The sequence below is a fragment of the Triturus cristatus genome, chromosome 5_2 (genome assembly GCF_964204655.1).
Source record: "Triturus cristatus chromosome 5_2, aTriCri1.1, whole genome shotgun sequence".
NCBI classification, from domain to species: domain Eukaryota; kingdom Metazoa; phylum Chordata; class Amphibia; order Caudata; family Salamandridae; genus Triturus; species Triturus cristatus.
Genome location: NC_140588.1, coordinates 865,622,431 through 865,639,913, shown reverse-complemented (window position 1 = coordinate 865,639,913; position 17,483 = coordinate 865,622,431).

The window sequence follows — 17,483 nt, the reverse complement described above, 5'->3', positions numbered from 1 at the left end:
TAAACATTGACACTATTTCTTTAAAAAATTTAGTATTGATTTTCAAAGGTACATTAATAAAAAGAAATACTAGTAGGGGAAGTATGGACATTTTTATTAGGGCTACACGGCCTATTAAAGTTAAAGGTAACAATGAACAATTGTCAAGCAATACTTTGATTTTGTTCCGCATTGCTTGATAATTTGAATTAAATAGCTGCTCATAATGATTAGAGAAAAATATTCCCAGATAGTGTATTGGTTCCGCTTTCAAAGCCTGGGATTTGAGGTTTGAGAGGAGAAAATCACAGTCGATATTTAAAGTTAAAATCTCTGTTTTATTTTGATTTATTTTGTAGTCCCCAATCACTTCAAATTGGCTAAATTTTGATAATACCCGGTCTAAATTCAGGCTCACAGGCCTTAACTTAAATATAAAACAATATCATCTACAAACAGCTCTAGTTTCGCCATACCCTGTATTGGAGCTCTAATTTCCAAATTGTCACGAATTCTTGAGGCTAGGGGCTCGATAAAGAAGGTAAGCAGTAAGGGGGACATCGGACACCCTTGTCTGTTTCCACGATTGATATTTACTGCCCCTATTTGATTTGCCTTTATGACCGCCTTGGCACCCTGATAGATGTTCCTCAACATATCTATGACCTGAGCAGGGACACCAAATTTTCCCAGATCAAAGAAAAGTGCGTCCCAGTTTACCAGTTCAAATGCCTTTTCAGCGTCCACCATCATGAAGCGTTGGAGTTTCATTATTTTTAACAAAGTAGAGAGCCTAAATTAAGAACCCGGTATTTGAGGACATCGACCTTCCAGTGACAAATCCGGACTGGTCTCCTATGAATCAGTTCCTGGGCTAGAGGAGTAAAACATTGGGCCCAAACTTTCATTAGCATTTTATCGGCATCTAAAAGACTAATCGGTCTATGAGAATTAACATCTTTGTCGTTTTTGCCCTTCTTCACAAAGCTTATAATTATAGATTCTTTAAAGCTTGAGGGGACATAGACTCCCTTCGTAATATTGATAAACAGCTTCGTCTAGAAAGAGATCAATTCCTTAGAAAATGTCTTATAAAATTCTAGAGGCAGCCCATCGTTTCCACAGGCTTTTGCCTCAGCAATAGATTTTAAAACTGTTAAAATTTCTGCTTCTGATATGTCAAGTTGGATTTGTTCTATGCGCAAATCAGACAAGCTAGGGAGATTTACCCTCTCAAAATATTCCTGAATTAAGTCCGATCTAACCTCATATCTAGTGGCATAGAGCTGTTGACAATGTTCCATGAAGACTTGAGCTATGTTATCCTTATCCGTTATCGTGTCACTGGTCTTAGGGTCTATGATCTCAGAAATTAGAGCTGCTTCCTGTTTGGTCTTAGTTAACCCAGCTAGCAATTTCCAAATCATTGGATTGCCCACGTATACACCTTGTTGATAAGTCCTAGAGCTATTTATCTCTTCAATTGAGAAAAATTCCCTTAGTGCCTGTTTCGTCTTTTTGAGCTGACCCCCTACTTCCCCCTCCCCCTGTACCGGGGTATTTCTCTGATTCAAGGCACTATCCACCGCCTGCTGAACTTTGGCATATATGGTAAGTTGTTTTTTTGACTGGGCGGCAGAGAAAGCAATCATTTGCCACACAAAGCTGCCTTAAATCCCCCCCAAACTGAAAAGAAATCTGCCGTTCCTTCATTAATTCTAAAATACTCCAAAATCCATTCTCTTACATCAGCTACCCATTGAGGATGCTGAAGGAGGAGACGCTCTATCTGCCACCTAGATCTTGTCCTCCTACCCGCCTCAATTTCCGGCTCTCATTTTACAAAGAAGTGATCAGAGAATGCATTAGCCCCTATTTCAGTATCTGTATGGTTCAACAACTGAGATAAAAGTAAGAAATCAATACGAGAAGCCGTTTGAAATTAGGAGGAATAGCATGTATAATTACTCTCTGTCAGGTTCATTTGGCACCACAGATCTATCAGATGATACTCCTGTTTTATGGCTTCTAGGACTTTTGTATTTTTTGCTTTCATTTGCTTCTTGTTTTTATTCGAAATGTCTTTCCTCAAATCTTGAATAAAATTAAAATCCCCTCCTAATATGATCTGCCCCGGTGTCCTCCTGAGTAGCTCACTAGTGCTGAGGGATAACCATCTTTCAAGAGGATCTCTCTGGACTTGACCAAATTCCCAAAGCAAACCTCTACAAAAGTAAATAGCTACATTTCTTTTGGCCTACCCAGCAGATGCATAAAAAGCATGGGAAAATACTCAAGGAAGACAAAGCTTTGGGGAATTGGTTTTTAAATGAGTTTCTTAAAGAAATAACACTTGCAGCACAAGGGAAGCCAACCACATTATAAGCTCTCCATACTTTTGTTTGTTTAGCATTCCATTCACATTAACCGAGAGGATACTGCACTTACCAGTCATTTCTAAAATATTTCGTAATACAAAAAAATAATCTCAAATCCTGCTTTCCTTACTTCAATTGCTACTGCTCTTTATACTGCTATACGCTTCCCAAAACCAACCCCCAACCCAAACCCCTCTCTGGAAATGTGGACAACCACACTAGCCACATCTCACCCCCTCCCTACTTCTCTGTTGGGTGTCATGGAACTACACCCTAGGTGAACCCCCTCGGCAATAAGAATTTCAACGATATACTTATATGTCTTTTCATTTTGAAGCGGACATCTCCTTCAGAATACCCTGCGCATCTTTTAGATTTGAAAATATATGAAATTTACCTCTCACAAGGACACGCAACTTGGATGGTTGGGCTATTGACGCCTGTGTGCCTTGAGCTTTAAAGAGGTAAAGAAGTTTAACAAACTCTTTGAGCCTGCGTGCAACTACTGCTGACATGTCGGAAAATACTCAACATTTTGAGGCTTCATTAATAGGAAATTGTCTCTGTTGTATTGCCTTAACCAGGATCCTTTTTTTAATACGGTAGTCGGCGAAGTTGACCAAGATGGGACATGGAATCTTTGAGTTTGGACGGGAGTGAGAGGGAACTCTATGTGCCCTTGTTATTGTATGATCTCCAGTCAGTTCGGGAACAACCTTCTGCTTAATAAATGATTCGACCCATTGTAATGATTGAGATCCCTCACTCCCCTCGGGAACCCCTACTAATCGTAAGTTCGAACGTCGTGAGTGGTTCTCAAGTTCCTCAAGTTTGTTCTCTAGAGTATTCTTATCCTTTGTAACTTCGCTTACTTTCAGAAGCATAGAACTCATTTGGTCCTCCAACTGAGATATCCTTGACTCTGCTCCTTGAATCCTTACAGGAAAGCAGACCACTACTTCTTCAATCTTCTTGGGGCGCTGGTGGAGAGAGGCTATCTAATTTTCTTGGGATCTCTCTTCATTTCTCTTATCCCTTCTAAGATAAAATTTAACATAGTCCTTAATATCCATCTGTTTAGAGAGGGCACATTCTGTTGAAAAATCTATAGATTCCACAATTTCCTATTTTGCCTTCTCTTCTCCCTTTTGACCCCCCGGGGGCTGGCCTGAGGGTCCCATATTGTCTCTATCAGACCACTGGGGCTGGGTCTGTAGCTGTTCCTGGATCCCTGGTTGTCTTCCCGTTGATTCTGCTACGAGCGACTGGGCGAACTGGGTATGCGGCTGTGGGGGGGAATCAAGCTAAAGTTGAAGGTGCGCCTTACCCACCAAAGTTTGACCGGATTCTTGTGCTACCACATCAGCTACGGAGAGAGCCTGTCCAAGCACCTGGATCTGTAGTTTAGGCGATACAGATGAGATCTTTTGCGGGCTATTATGAATGTTTTCTGACCCTTGTTCCATCAGTCATGGTGATTGACCTGTAAATTTAAGGGGGGCCGTCTGAGGTATTGTTTTAGAGAATAGAGGAAAATCTTCAGCGCCTTTCACCTCATCTTTGTTGGATCCTGCTGTAGATTCAGCAACCGGTTTTCTCTCCGTAATTGCAGGACCATCCATATGCTTCTGCATTGCAGGAGCCCCACCTCCCAGAAGAAGCTCTGGAGGCTCCTCTTCAGAACTTTCAAAGCTTTAGTTAAGGCCAGGACAGTTGACGGTAAGTTCTGCTCTGGGTGCTGAGGATAGCGCTTTAGCCTGTGCTAGGCGTGTTTTTGCTTTCAGCCCCGCCGCTGAATCGACTTTAGCATCAGGTTTCACCTGCTTAAGATGTTTCCCCATTTTTGGCCCTTTTATTATTTTTATTTTTTAACTTTCCTCCCTCTATCTCCTAAAAACATTTACATTAGGTCGTTGGTTAAGTCCATGCATTCTGTATTCACTCCCCCTTAATTTAAATGGAGCAAGTAGGATCGAAAAATCCTCTTTCTAGAAGAAAGCACCTTGCTTTTGGGTGAGTGTTGAGAAATTCTCATATACTCGCTTGTGACCAGCGGGCCTCACTCAACAAACTTCAAATCCCAGCTCCTGTACTCCGGTCCTGGTTCTGATATTCCCCCCCAGGAAGGCACACCTCATTCGAAGCACACCGGCCCTCTTCCGCCACACGCGTGCCCATTCAGCGACATGATTGCAATTTCAGAGGCTGCGGACACGTCCTGAAAACCCCTCCAGCGCGACCGCATTCACGCTGAGCTGTCTCCGCTTTTCCAGCACTGGCACTGCCGTGACCTCGAGCCTGCCTTTGCCTCGCAAACAATTCTCTGCTTTCAAAAGCCCGGGGACTTCGATAAGCACTAACCGGGAAGAGGAGGCAATCACTCCAGGAATCGGCACGCAGGGACTACAGCAGCCAGGTGAGGAAACTCTCCGAGCTCCATTGTGGGGGGAGGAGCGGCAGTCACCTGTGGCTACGTGGAGGCATGGTTCTCCGCGGCCATTCTCTCACCTCCTTCATTTTTGCTTAACTTATTTTTGTTGGCCTGAGGACTATGTGCACTTTTCCACTGCTAACCAGAGCTAAAGTGATTGCACTCACTCCCCTAAAAACTGGTTACATTGGCTTCTACTCATTGCATATTTAATTTACCTGTTAAGTCCTTTTTAGAGTTGTACATCATTTATTTATCCAGAGCCTGCAAATTAAATGCTACCAATGGGTCTGGAGCACTCACTGCGCCACCCACTTAAGCAGCACTTTAAAACATGACCCAAGCCTGCCACAGTGGAGTAACAAAACTTCAGGGGGCCCCCTGAAAAATACACTGAGGGGGCACCCAACACACTGGACCCAGTCAGGATCTCTCAGGCCAGCCACCTGTGCCTTTGAGCTCGGGAGTCCCCCTGTAAACAAGGGCTGAGGGTGCTAATGTTACCCCACAGGCCTGCTATTGCAGCCTGAATACAGTTTTAAACTGCCATGTTGACTTGTCATTAACACCAGTGGTGGCTCCTCCGGTAAGCGAAAATAAAAATAAAATGATAACATATCGTTACTATCATTTTAGTTTTGCTAATGCAGTCAGTGGCACCTGGAAGTGGGGGTGCGGGGCTGGCCAGAGCAGGGGGAGAAGTGGTTTGCACCCCCTAAGTTTGCATGACTGCTTGGCAGCCCTCTTGGGCCAATGCAAAAACAACAATTGATGGACAGAATGCAGAACAATGTCATACATTCACCCCAGTACAGAGATCTGGGCCTAAATCCATCGTTTTTTTGCTCACCATGCCATTCCAGTTTGAACCCAGCCATATGCAAATCAGTCTTGACCCTGTGCCTCATGGGAACAGTCCAGCCCGAACTGCCAAGCCAGGTCCTCCCTGGACTGGAAACAAGCATCCTGGGAGCGGTTTCGGGGTTTCACCCCTCTTCAGCCAGGATAGCTTGATTCCAGTGGCATGGAGAGCACGGGATTCACGTCTGAGCATACCCGTCCCACTCGGGGTGACAAATGCAAAAACAACAATTGATGGACAGAATGCAGAACAATGTCATACATTCACCCCAGTACAGAGATCTGGGCCTAAATCCATAGTTTTTTTGCTCATCATGCCATTCCAGTTTGAACCCAGCCATATGCAAATCAGTCTTGACCATGTGCGTCATGGGAACAGTCCAGCCCGAACTGCCAATGTGCAACATTCTGTCCATCATCTTGTGTGTTTTGCTGTTCGCCCTATGTGGGAGGGGTATGCCCAGACGTGGGTCCCGTGCTCACTACGCCACTGGAGTCAAGCTATCCTGGCTGAAGAGTGGTGAAACCCCGAAACCGGTCCTAGGATGCTTGATTCCGGTCCAGGGAAGACATGGCTTGGCAGTTCAGGCTGGACTGTTCCCATGAGGCACAGGGTCAAGACTGATTTGCATATGGCTATGTCCAAACTGGGGTGGCGTGGTGAGCAAAATAATGATGGATTAAACCCAGATCTGTGACTAGGGGTGAATGTTTTGCCAATGTGGAACATTCTGTCCATCATCTTGTGTGTTTTTCTTATTCAGAAAGCTTGCCAAGGAGGCAGACCTCAGTGTCAGCACCAAAGTGTCTAAGGAGGCATCTGGAGGGGACTCCCAAAAGGGCACCAGGGTTCCCTACAGAAGAAAGAGAACTTTAGGAGTTTTCTCAAGGCTCCTATAGCAGTTCACAGGGAAAAGGTTCCCAATCTCAATCTACCCATCAGAAGAAAGGCTATATAGAGAAGAAAACTGGAAAGTTTGTTACCAAGTACTATGAGTGCTGCCAGTATGGGCGAAGCAAAGGAAATGCTAAGTGCACCAACAGGGCACCACCTCCCAGTAGTGGGCAGTCATATGGAATGGCCAGTATAGCACTTGGGGAGGATTTGATCCCAGTTAGTATGTGGGAGACTAGTGAGGTTATCCAAGTGTCCCAGAATAATACAGATATAGTACCCAAATCCAACCTGCCTTCCAATACTTCAAAGTATAGACAGTGGATCACCATCAATGGGTAGAAGGTGGAGGCTCTGAGGGAAACAGTAGTGAGCATGACTTGTCAGGTGTCATCTGGTATCATCAGAGCAGTTGATACCCAATACATTTCACAAGGTTGTGGTAGCTAACAACTGAGAGAGCCACTACCCTGTATCTCTGGTGCCCTTTGATTGTGGGGGGATCGCAGGTCTTCTGAAAGTTGCTGTGAGACTTGCTATGCCCGTGGACTGTCTTCTAGGGAATGACTTGGAGCACTCTGCCTGGAAGGAAGTGAAGCTCAGGTGACACCTGGAAATGTTAGGGAGCCCTGAGTGGATCTCTGCAATCACCAGGTCCATAGCTGCCCAGGAGGGGAGTCAAGAAGGTCTGGAACCTAGAAGCAGGGCCCAGACAGTTGCCAGCAAAGAGAAGGGCAAGGGGCATGGGAACCTAGCCCCTGAATGTCACTTGCACAGGTGGATGGAGTGCCGGAGGAGGCAGCCTGAGCTACTTCTGGGGAGGATATTGAATCCTTGATACCTTGCCTGAACTGGCTGGATGGTATGTAGCAGGGGATCCACCAGGGAGGAGTTCTGCAAGGCACACAGGGAGTGCACCCAATTCAATTCATTTTTTTATTGTTTGATTAATTAAAATCTTTACAATTCCCCATCAATATTTGCATAAAATCACGAGTGCACCCAAGCAGCTGGTGACACCTCTGTAGACCACCTCATCTATTGGGAGAATGACTTCCTGTATAGTGAGTCAAAGGCACCTGATAATAGGGTAACTTGTGTATTGGTAGTTCCTAAGTGTTACAGGACCTTACTACTGGGGCTGGCAAATAAGCTACCCCTTGCATGACATCTGGGGAAGACAAGACATTTTCCAGGCATGTCACCCACATTTACTGGCCTCAGGTAAGGATAGCTACTGATGCATTCTGTAGGACTTGTCTTACCTGCTAGGACCCTTGGACCCCAAGACAGACCTGGACAATAGGTTTATCCTAGTCTTGATGGACCATGCTCCTAGGTACCTAGAGACCATTCCGCTGAGGTCTGTAACTGCACCTGTAGTAGTTAGGGCTGTGATGGGAAGTTCACCTGAGGTGGATGTAGAACGTCTTTTTGGCATTGCTGCTTTTAGCTTACAAAGACGTGCTACAGAAAGGAATGGGTTTTAGTCCATTTGATCTTCTGTATGGCCGTCCTGTAAGAGAAACTCTCAGTTTGGTCATGGAGGGGTGAACGCAGTACACTGCACCAGGGACGGACTGGTAAATCAAATATAGCAATCATGGAAAACCAGTCATGACAAAATTTACAGTAGAAGTACTTGCACTTTATCACTGCATAGCAGTGAAAATGTGTGCAGAGGCACTAAACCAGCAAAAACAACTCCAGTATACCTTAAAAACAGAAGGTCAAAAAGTGAAAATACAGAGGAAATACACCAAAAGATGCCAAAACTGACACTAAGAGTCAAAGGAGGAGGACGCATCATCCTCGTGCCTGCCTGCCTGCCCGTGATGGCAGTAGACGATGCAGGGCTCATGCCAGGTGATAAATGCTCCCACCCTGTGGGTGCAGAAGGATAGCGGGTGAGTTGCCCCATGGTGCCCCCAAAGATGTGCTTGGCAGCAATTGTCACGGGTTGGACTAGTGCTTACATTTCTACTTTGTGGGTACATTATCTTGACACCTTGAACATTTAGTACGAGGAATACAGTTCACTGCGCAAATGTCATACTAGTTATTTGTCCAATTGGTGACACTGTTATCCAGCTAGAATAAACAATTACGGCCTAAATAGAGGCTGTAATATAGCCACATGGGCACTGTTAATTTAAATACATAACCACTTTCATGCTTATGCAGAGAAGCACTCAGCTGATATAGTGAGGTCACTTCATGCTGGAAATCCAGCTCAGCTGATTCCTGTTAACTGACACGAGGGATGTCCAGCTTTACACTAGACGGGCAGCATGATGACTCTTACCCACAGGTAATGGGGATTTGGCAGAAGACCCACCCTAGTCAAAACTAGATTAGGGAGAGCTAGGTAGGAGTACACAATACCAGTATTTATATAAAAGCATATAAGCACTGTCTTAGCACAATGGTGGTTATGTTAATATTTATAACTATTCTTGTAATGCTATTTACACTGATCTGTTTAATTCTACTCATAATCACAGCACACTTATTTTATACAAGACTCACTATGCTTCAATAAATATTGAAACTCCATGCTGAGTATTTCTTGTGTACTATTTTGAGTATGTATGGTTATATATATATATATATATTTCCTACTGGCAGTCGGCAGTAGGTAGTTATATTTAGGACCTATTATCCATAGGAAATGCGCAACATTCTATTTAGAATAACTTTGTCGCCGGTTGACGAATCTTCGAGAAAGTTTCAACACTCGTGGCCAGCTCCGGTCTGCTCCTATCCTGAAAGTCTCGGGGTGAATCGTCAAGCGGGGGCCGAGAAAAAAGGGGGGTCCCAAAACATGTTTTCCCCATGCAATTTTCCAAAAGGACCTTTAATCGCAGCTACAGCCCGAACCGCTGAACTGAATTAGACCAAATTTGGCAGAAAGGTAGACCTTGGTGCAGAGTCGTGCCTTTTGCTTAAATGGTGTAAATCCGTTGAGTAGTTCCTGAGAAAATCAAAAGTAAAATCACATATATATATGGGCGGAGCCTAATCACACATCTCATCGTGTGATCTGATTGGCTGTCAGCACTTCATCCAAGAAGTGTTGGCAGCCATCTTGGGACCAATAAACATGATAGCACCTTATTAAAAAGCATTGCAGTTAATAGAAGGTTTTAAGACTTAAGTTACATTATAAATCATTTGTTGATGGTGCCATACTCATTTTAGGAATTGTGGTGTGTTGTAAGGTGATTTTACCATGTGAAAAAGCCTTCTGCTGCGATATCTTTAATCATGTTTGTGAGAAAACTATTTTGTCATGCTTTTCCCACAGAGGTTTGGAAGGTGACCTATAAGCTAAACTGAGAGCATATTTTCTGTAAATTCACATTATCTTTCTCAGTCATGTGAGAATGAAGTCTGACATTCTCAGTAAAACATGTACATCCAACTAGGGCAGAGACTGTCAGTTGATTCCTTTGTGTTCTACTGCAGCTTCCCAGAGTGTTCCAAAGAACAACTAGAGCGCTAACACTCCTACTTATGATAAACGTATGGCACACCTGAAGCCATCTTGATTGGAATAAAGTGGTAACTCTTAAAACATTTAATTTAAAAAGGAACAAAATGAGGGGGTCCATTTTGCCATAGAATTTATGATTAGTTCTGTAGAAAGAGAAATTAGGGCACATTTTGAGTGACTTCTCAAATCCTCTTCTATTTCATTAAAGAATTCTGACATGCAGACTGAAACATGCACTTTCAGTACCAGCACACACCATAATAGCTCCTAGTATCCGATCTTGAAGGTATAGTGTCTGTGACTTTAGAGCATACTGGTAATCACATACAGAAAATTGTCTTGACACAACTGTACACTGTATCTCACACACCACAGTCTGACTAACAATCCCCCACCCCATCTCCCCCCCACCCACTTCAGCACCCCAACTTTGCCAAAGCCACGGGGGCACCCGCATAAGGGTACCACCGAGGGCACACATCTTCATCCAATAACATGGATGCGGTCAGGGATGCAATATATATGCCGATCTAATATCCGACGTTAGCGGTCAGGCCCCTTGAGCCCATCAACGGCCTGGCCAATAGTTTTTCGATATATGTCAGCACACAAGGAAAACCAATCGTTCGGAGCCACCTGAAATTATGTAACACAAATGAGTCCTATCCTCCCATCACAACCGACAGAAGGTGTCCAGTTCCCTGCCTCCCCACATCACACTCCAGCGATGACCACTTCCCCGCGCCTCAGTCTACATCATCTGTATAACGCAACATACCTTCATTGCGCATATAATCTCAGTTCAGGTAGTGGGGGAAGACAGCAGACAGACAGTCCCCATCCAGTGTTGGGGTACGCTATTTCAGTTACCGCTCCTCTGGCAGCTCCAAAGTAGTCTCCCAAAGAGGATCCAAGGCACAGCGATCCCGCATGAATCCCCCGCCGGAGGAAACATACACGTCGTGTCTTACCTCTCCCGTTTGCGTGTTGGGCGCAGCCCCACGGCGCAAACAACCCCACCCCATCCTAGATGAACATTCCGGTGCGCCTCATTCGGAGTCACAGTTCTGCACCGCCTGTCTACGCTCCCTGCGCTGACCAGACAGTTTCTTGATAAAATCATGAGCAGCCTTTGGAGAGTGGAGGATCGTCAGCTTGCCATCAAGCGTCACCCTAAGACGAGCCGGGTAGAGCATTGCGTACTCCACCCCCAGCTCCCTCAGTTTTTGTTTCGCTGGGTTGAAGTCCTTTCGTGCCAACTGCACCGCCATGGTGAAATCCGGAAAGAATGCCAATTCGTTACCCTGATAGGTCACTCGCTGCTTTTCTCGTGCCATACGCAATATTGCGTCACGGTCTCGATAATTCAGGAGTCGAGCTACTATAGGTCTTGGCGGAGCACCTGGAGGGGGCCTCGGCGCCAGTGTTCTATGAGCACGTTCCACTATAAGAACCGACGATAATTGAGGAGCGTCGAAAACATCCCGCAGCAGGCCCTCCACAAATGCCTCCATTCGCCCTGTATTGGTGGATTCCGGAAATCCCGCAATTCTGATGTTGTTGCGTTGAGACCTCGCTTCCAAGTCCTCCACCTTTTTATTTAGGGTCTCAACCATTTTCTCCATATATGCACATTTGCGCGCTGTACTTTGCGTGTCTTCGCTTCATTCAGCCGCTCGCCTTGCTTATCCAACTTTGTTGAGATATTATCCACCCTATTCGTTAAAGAGTCGAGTTTGCCATTGATGTCTTGTAAACTGTGCTGTATAGCCTTGAGGATTTGCGCCATGGGTGGATCTTCCTCTGCTCCCTCCTTCCGTCCGGCATCTGAGGGCCCCGATGCATTTTTCGTGGGGCGCTTTGTGTCAAAAGAGATATTTGTCTGCTGCTTGTCCGATTTGCCCATAGTGGAAGTGGAAGACGCGGTCCTCTACCAAGCTTGGGTGTCGCTGACCCCCTCGTCGTGATGTTTCCGCACCCACAATAGGCAGTACCCCCTTGGTCGGTACCTCGTCACCATTCAGCACCCCACTGCAGTCGACGTTGGAAGCAACTCCTCCTATGATTCACCGAACCCACCATTCAGCAGCACAGGTCAGCACAATGTCCTCAGAAGCCCACCTCCACCAATTGTTGCTAAAGCATCAGCAGGGCCATCCACCGCAAGGCTGTCCAACTCCGCCACTCTTCCCAACGCTCGCCACGTTATCTCCAGTGTTACCGCACAACCTTCAGCAGTGGCCCACGTTTAGTTGCTGCATCAGTAGGGTTCAGGGACGTCCATTCTCACCCTCAGAGGCACCACACCGAGTGATAGCACAATCGCACATATCTTGAAGCGCCCGTGCAGCAAAGTAGGCATCTGCGGCCTGCGCAACTCCTGGCTCCAATATCCAGCACGATCTCCCCGTTCACACCATCAGCCCACATTCACGCTGTTCCGTACACCACCTACACTGTTGGCGCGTTCAGGAGCACCCAGCCCGGAGTCTGTCGCCATCGTTCCGCCGCCTTTTTGGGGTCAGGCACCATGGTCCCCGTGTTGTGTTCACTTAGCTCTCCCGACCTGTGACCTGGCTCCTCAATCGGTAGTGGCCGCCGTACTCACACCGCTCACCTTGTAGGAGCTAGTCTGTTCTGCCGTGGCCATCACTTAAGCCGCTACAGCCGTTGTCGGGGGCAGAATTGTCGCGCCGCGGGGCACCGCCATGTTGTGCCGCCGATCCGCCTACGAACGGAGTGAGTTGCAAAAATGCACAGAATATCGTCCTTCGTGAGTCCCCAGGCTTAGCACTCCAGCAAACTCTGCCCCAACACCTCCGATGTATCCGTGTTCATTTTAACGCCAATTTGCGATCCGCAAATGCATCTTTTTTGCCGCAGACTCGGCCTGACCGGCGGAGCTGCCTCAAGAGTCAGCCATGCCGCTGTGCGCCCTCTAGCGCCCTCTTCTTTCTTATATCTTTCATGATAGGCACCCAGGGGCAAGAAGACAGGGTCGTCTGAGGAAACAGCTGATGGCCACCAGGACCGCTGCTCTACCGAGGGCTCTGCTGCTGGCCCCAGTAAGTCCTCCTGTTGTTAATATTAATAATTATACCTCCCTAACTTCTACTGCACCTTATTTTTTCCAAACTATTATTTCTGTTTCCTAATTCTATTTTTTACAACATCTTCTTCGGTCTAGACTATCTGTTTCTAAATTCTTGTTATCACTGGCTGTAATTGCCTCTGCTATGACTCTCTGTACTACTACTATTAGTCTGTCTGTAGCTAAGCTTGCCCAGTTGGCCACTCTTTATTTAAAAAGGTTTTAAATAAAACTCAGATTCTCCGAAAGACCTAGCCACTGAGTCCAGTCCTTTGGGTTGTCCTCTTCTAGTCTTCTTAATCTTGACGCTTTTTGACAATTCCCACCAACAAAATGCACAACCAGATATTTTACTATTTTTGATAGGATAGGACATACTGCTGTTGTAGTGATTCTGCACATACACAAAGAACTATGCACAAGAAAATACTTAGGACGTTGGTGATAGGCGGATGGACTTTCCTCACACCTCAGAACCCACAATCCCCTGACCGACTAGCTTAGTGTCTCATTAGCTTGACGAACCCCCTGAAGATACCCAATGATTAGACAACCCAGATCATAACACTCCCGACCTCTGAGAGTGAGAGTCCCAGAAGGTATGCACACCCTTTTGCTCACTCACTCGTGTAAGTCCACACCAAATACCACAGAGTCTACGTAAGTTCAAAAGGTTTATTTCCAAATAACAAGATCTGTACATTGTACTATAATGCAGTATAGGAATACGAGCCAGCACCAACAGCAAAATGCATAAGATTAAAACAATAAACATTGTTACAAGTCCACAGAAGACAAAAGGGGAAATTATGATAACTGAATAGTGGTGGAAGAACCACCCTCCCCTTGGTAGGAATATAGTTTATATAAATGAAGGTCTGAGCGAATTCTGGGGGACGCCACGCCTCACCTTAGATTTAAGTACTGGACATCATAAGCTCTGCAAAGCTCTGGCTTGTAGAAGGGAATCTTCCATCAGTTATGAGAAAAATGGTGCGTGTTAGTATATTGCAAGCCTTTCTCAGTTGTGGCAAAAAGTGTAGCATGTTATGGCTAAGCAATACGGACTGACCAGAACTCCATAACAAAGTGGCTTGTTTAAGACCTTGTACGCAGCGATCAGACAGTAGCAGTATGCGCTCATGTGGGCTAAAACTTCTCAAAGGCGTCTTACACAACAGCAAGCTGCAAGGTAACATGCACAAAAATAAAAGACACAAAGCTAAAATGGTTGCATCATGGCTCAGGCTAACTTAGCAAAGACTAGAATGACCCTAGGGACCATCTAATACTACTAGTGTCTACTCTACTGCTCTGGTACCCGATTTGTAGTAGCGATGTATGATGTATATATTAACTTTTCTTTCAATCTTGCTAGTGAAAAAGAAAAAATAGGGGGTGGTGTATATGGCATCTAAAAAATGTGTAATGTTTTTTCTAGCCATACTACCGACCACCAGTGCTGTGGCCAGCGGCGATGGAGAGGCGGCCACTTCGAAGGGAGCAGGAGATGCGGCAATGGCAGGAGCTGCAGGGGGTGAGCCACCAGCAGTGGCGGGCGGTGGAAAGTTATATTTCTTACTTATTGACATTTGACTTGCTGCAAAGGTGTACACTGTACTGTTGAGACTTAGTAAGAAAGAAGTTGTTGTGAACAACGGTTGAAGAAGACACCCTTTACATAGCATTAGCAATAGCATTAGCGGCGGGAGTTGAGTAACCAATGGCCTCTTCTATCTGACTTCAACTCAGCTTAGAAAGTTTTATGGAGAAGACTAAAAGTCAGATCAGTAGACCTTGATGGAAGGGTTGAACGAAATGGGAAAGAAGGGTGGAATGAGGAAGAACGGGCAAGATGTAATATTTATGACTGGCAGAGAAGGATACATGGGATGCATGCATGGGTTGCTGATGGGAATCAGATGCATGGGGGGTTGAAGGATGGGTGGAAGTTGAAAGAAAAAGATGCCTGCCTGGGTGTATACCAAGATTCCTACGGGGTGTTTGGGTCAAACTCAAAGCCAAGGCAAGCAAGGAAGGAAGGACTTATGGGTGGTGGTTTAAAAAAAAGAGAATAAATGTTTGTTGTTGGTGAAACAAACTAAGGTTTGTTGAGAGATGAAGAAGAATGATAGACGTTTACTTTAAATGGATGGATGCCTGGATGGTATTCATCATAGATAGCATAGGTGGAGACTGTCACTGGATGAAAAGTCTTAGTTTGAAGAGAATGTAAAAGAAACTGCGCCACAGTAGCAATGCCGGGTAGAATAGAAGTTGTATTTTCAGAATACTCCCTTGACTCACAGTAGTTTGCAAGCACATCATATATATTGTGTATATATGTAGTTATCATTATTAAGCGCCTTCCTCCGACTCCGAGGCCCACTCCATAGCTATGTTAATTTATTTTCGACATTTCTACTGTGTCAGCCAGCCTGCCATGGGTGGTCTATCGGCTGGTTAGTTACAACATCAATCAAAACAAAGTACCTCTTGTCGTCCCACATATATAAGCAATGATCATGATTGGATCAGATATCATCTGCCTTTTGTAGTCAGGGCAGGGTGAAAGTGACATTGAGCAGTTGCCCTTGATGTAACAGAGTATGGCCAGTGCCACCTCTAATAGAAAAAAAATCAGAGCTTCCCCACCTGCAGACAGTAGTAAATAAAACTAATGTGAGTCTGCAACTCTGCGTCATCATGACTCGTGTATGTTTGTCTTAGAAGCAAGCTGACTGAGCTGGCATGCTGGCTATTACAAGGTTACGTAATTTTGCTAAACTGTAAAGAACAAGAAGACTGGTGTACTACTGTGCACTCGAGTCCATGGTGGTAGTATAATGCCTGAAACTCCCACAATTGTTAGAGGACGAGGAAGTGGGAGGATAGATACTTACCACAAATGTTATGAACTGTGCTTGCTAGTGCTACTGTGCCACTATGACTTGAATTAATTTTGTGTTATTGTTTTGCTAAGAGTATTGGTTACAATAGTCTTTTTCTTTCTTGATGTAGCCCCTCCTTCCCAAGCAAAACCAACCAGGAAGGAGTTGGCAGCCATGGCCCGGCGCCAGAAACTGGAGGCCATCTGCCAAGAGTACCGGCAGCTGGTGGCTCAGGCGGAGGAGAAGGAGGAGGTGGCAGCAGCTGCAGCCTCTTCCAATGCCTCGGGCCCCAGCCAGGCCCCGCCTCCAGTGGTACGGCACCGCAGTCAGGCAGCCGCCCGCTGCCGCACTTTACCATCCAGCAATGCTGCCCCCCACCCTGGATGCAACTGCAGGGCATTTCGCCGCCATATGCTCCTCCGAATGGCACGCCTAGAGGAGCATCTAGAGAAGCGGGTCAAAATCTTGGGTGACAAACATCTAAGAGCCCTCAGAATCTAAGAACTATGGATTGCCCCTTTATATTCCATTTTTTGGTCGGTGGGAATTGGGCGTTGGGGTTTATTATTAAGGACATTGGTTGGACTTTTTCGTTTTGGACATTGGTTGGGGTTAGGGAGAGGGCTGGGTCAGGTGTTGTGGGATAGTTTATTTTTGTTAGGGGAATAAATAATATTTATACTTAAAAATGCTAATGTTTTGTGGGGGGTTACTGTTTTACAAATTTTACGTCACATGGTTTCCTTGCTGCTGCAGGGCCGCAAGTGTTTGATTTAAATAATCTGCCGATTTTGTAACACACAAACAGATAGATGCGGTAACCCTCACTGAGTGATTTGTCCTAATAGTACTGTCAGTCTCTCCTCCAAGTCCATTATACCTCCACCAAACTTGTCTTACCTGTGATTGATGATGATTAAGTTAGGCACAGAGATGGCAATTATGGTTTGGTTTCCAAAGAGAATGGAGATGCCATGGTTGTGGTGGTAGTACACTGGCAGTAGCATTTGCAAAAAAATAAAATGAGACAGTCACACAAGAAGACTGCCAAACAAACAATAATATTGCAAATGCTAAAGCAAAATAAAACATAATGGTGGCGGGGACAGCCTAGTACAACAAGTTACAAACTGTAGTTGTGTCGAGTCACTCAACACAGTCGTAACCTTTACTGCTGTGTCGGATGATGTTGATGATGAATCCAATCAATGCCGGCAATTAATTATGATGTATTTGGTCCCTTTGGAAAAAAAATTAACTTGCACATAGACTGAGCATGGGTGGGCAAGCAGAAGTAGATCCTCGCCCTGCCTTGAAATTGAATTAGTGTTCCTTTCACCACATCTGCCCCAGCAAGCGTGTGATCAATTGTTGGTGTACATTTAATTTAGTCACACCTTAATTTAAATCACACAGCCCGGGGAAAGAGGGTTAGGGTTTGATGAATACATGGGAAGGGGG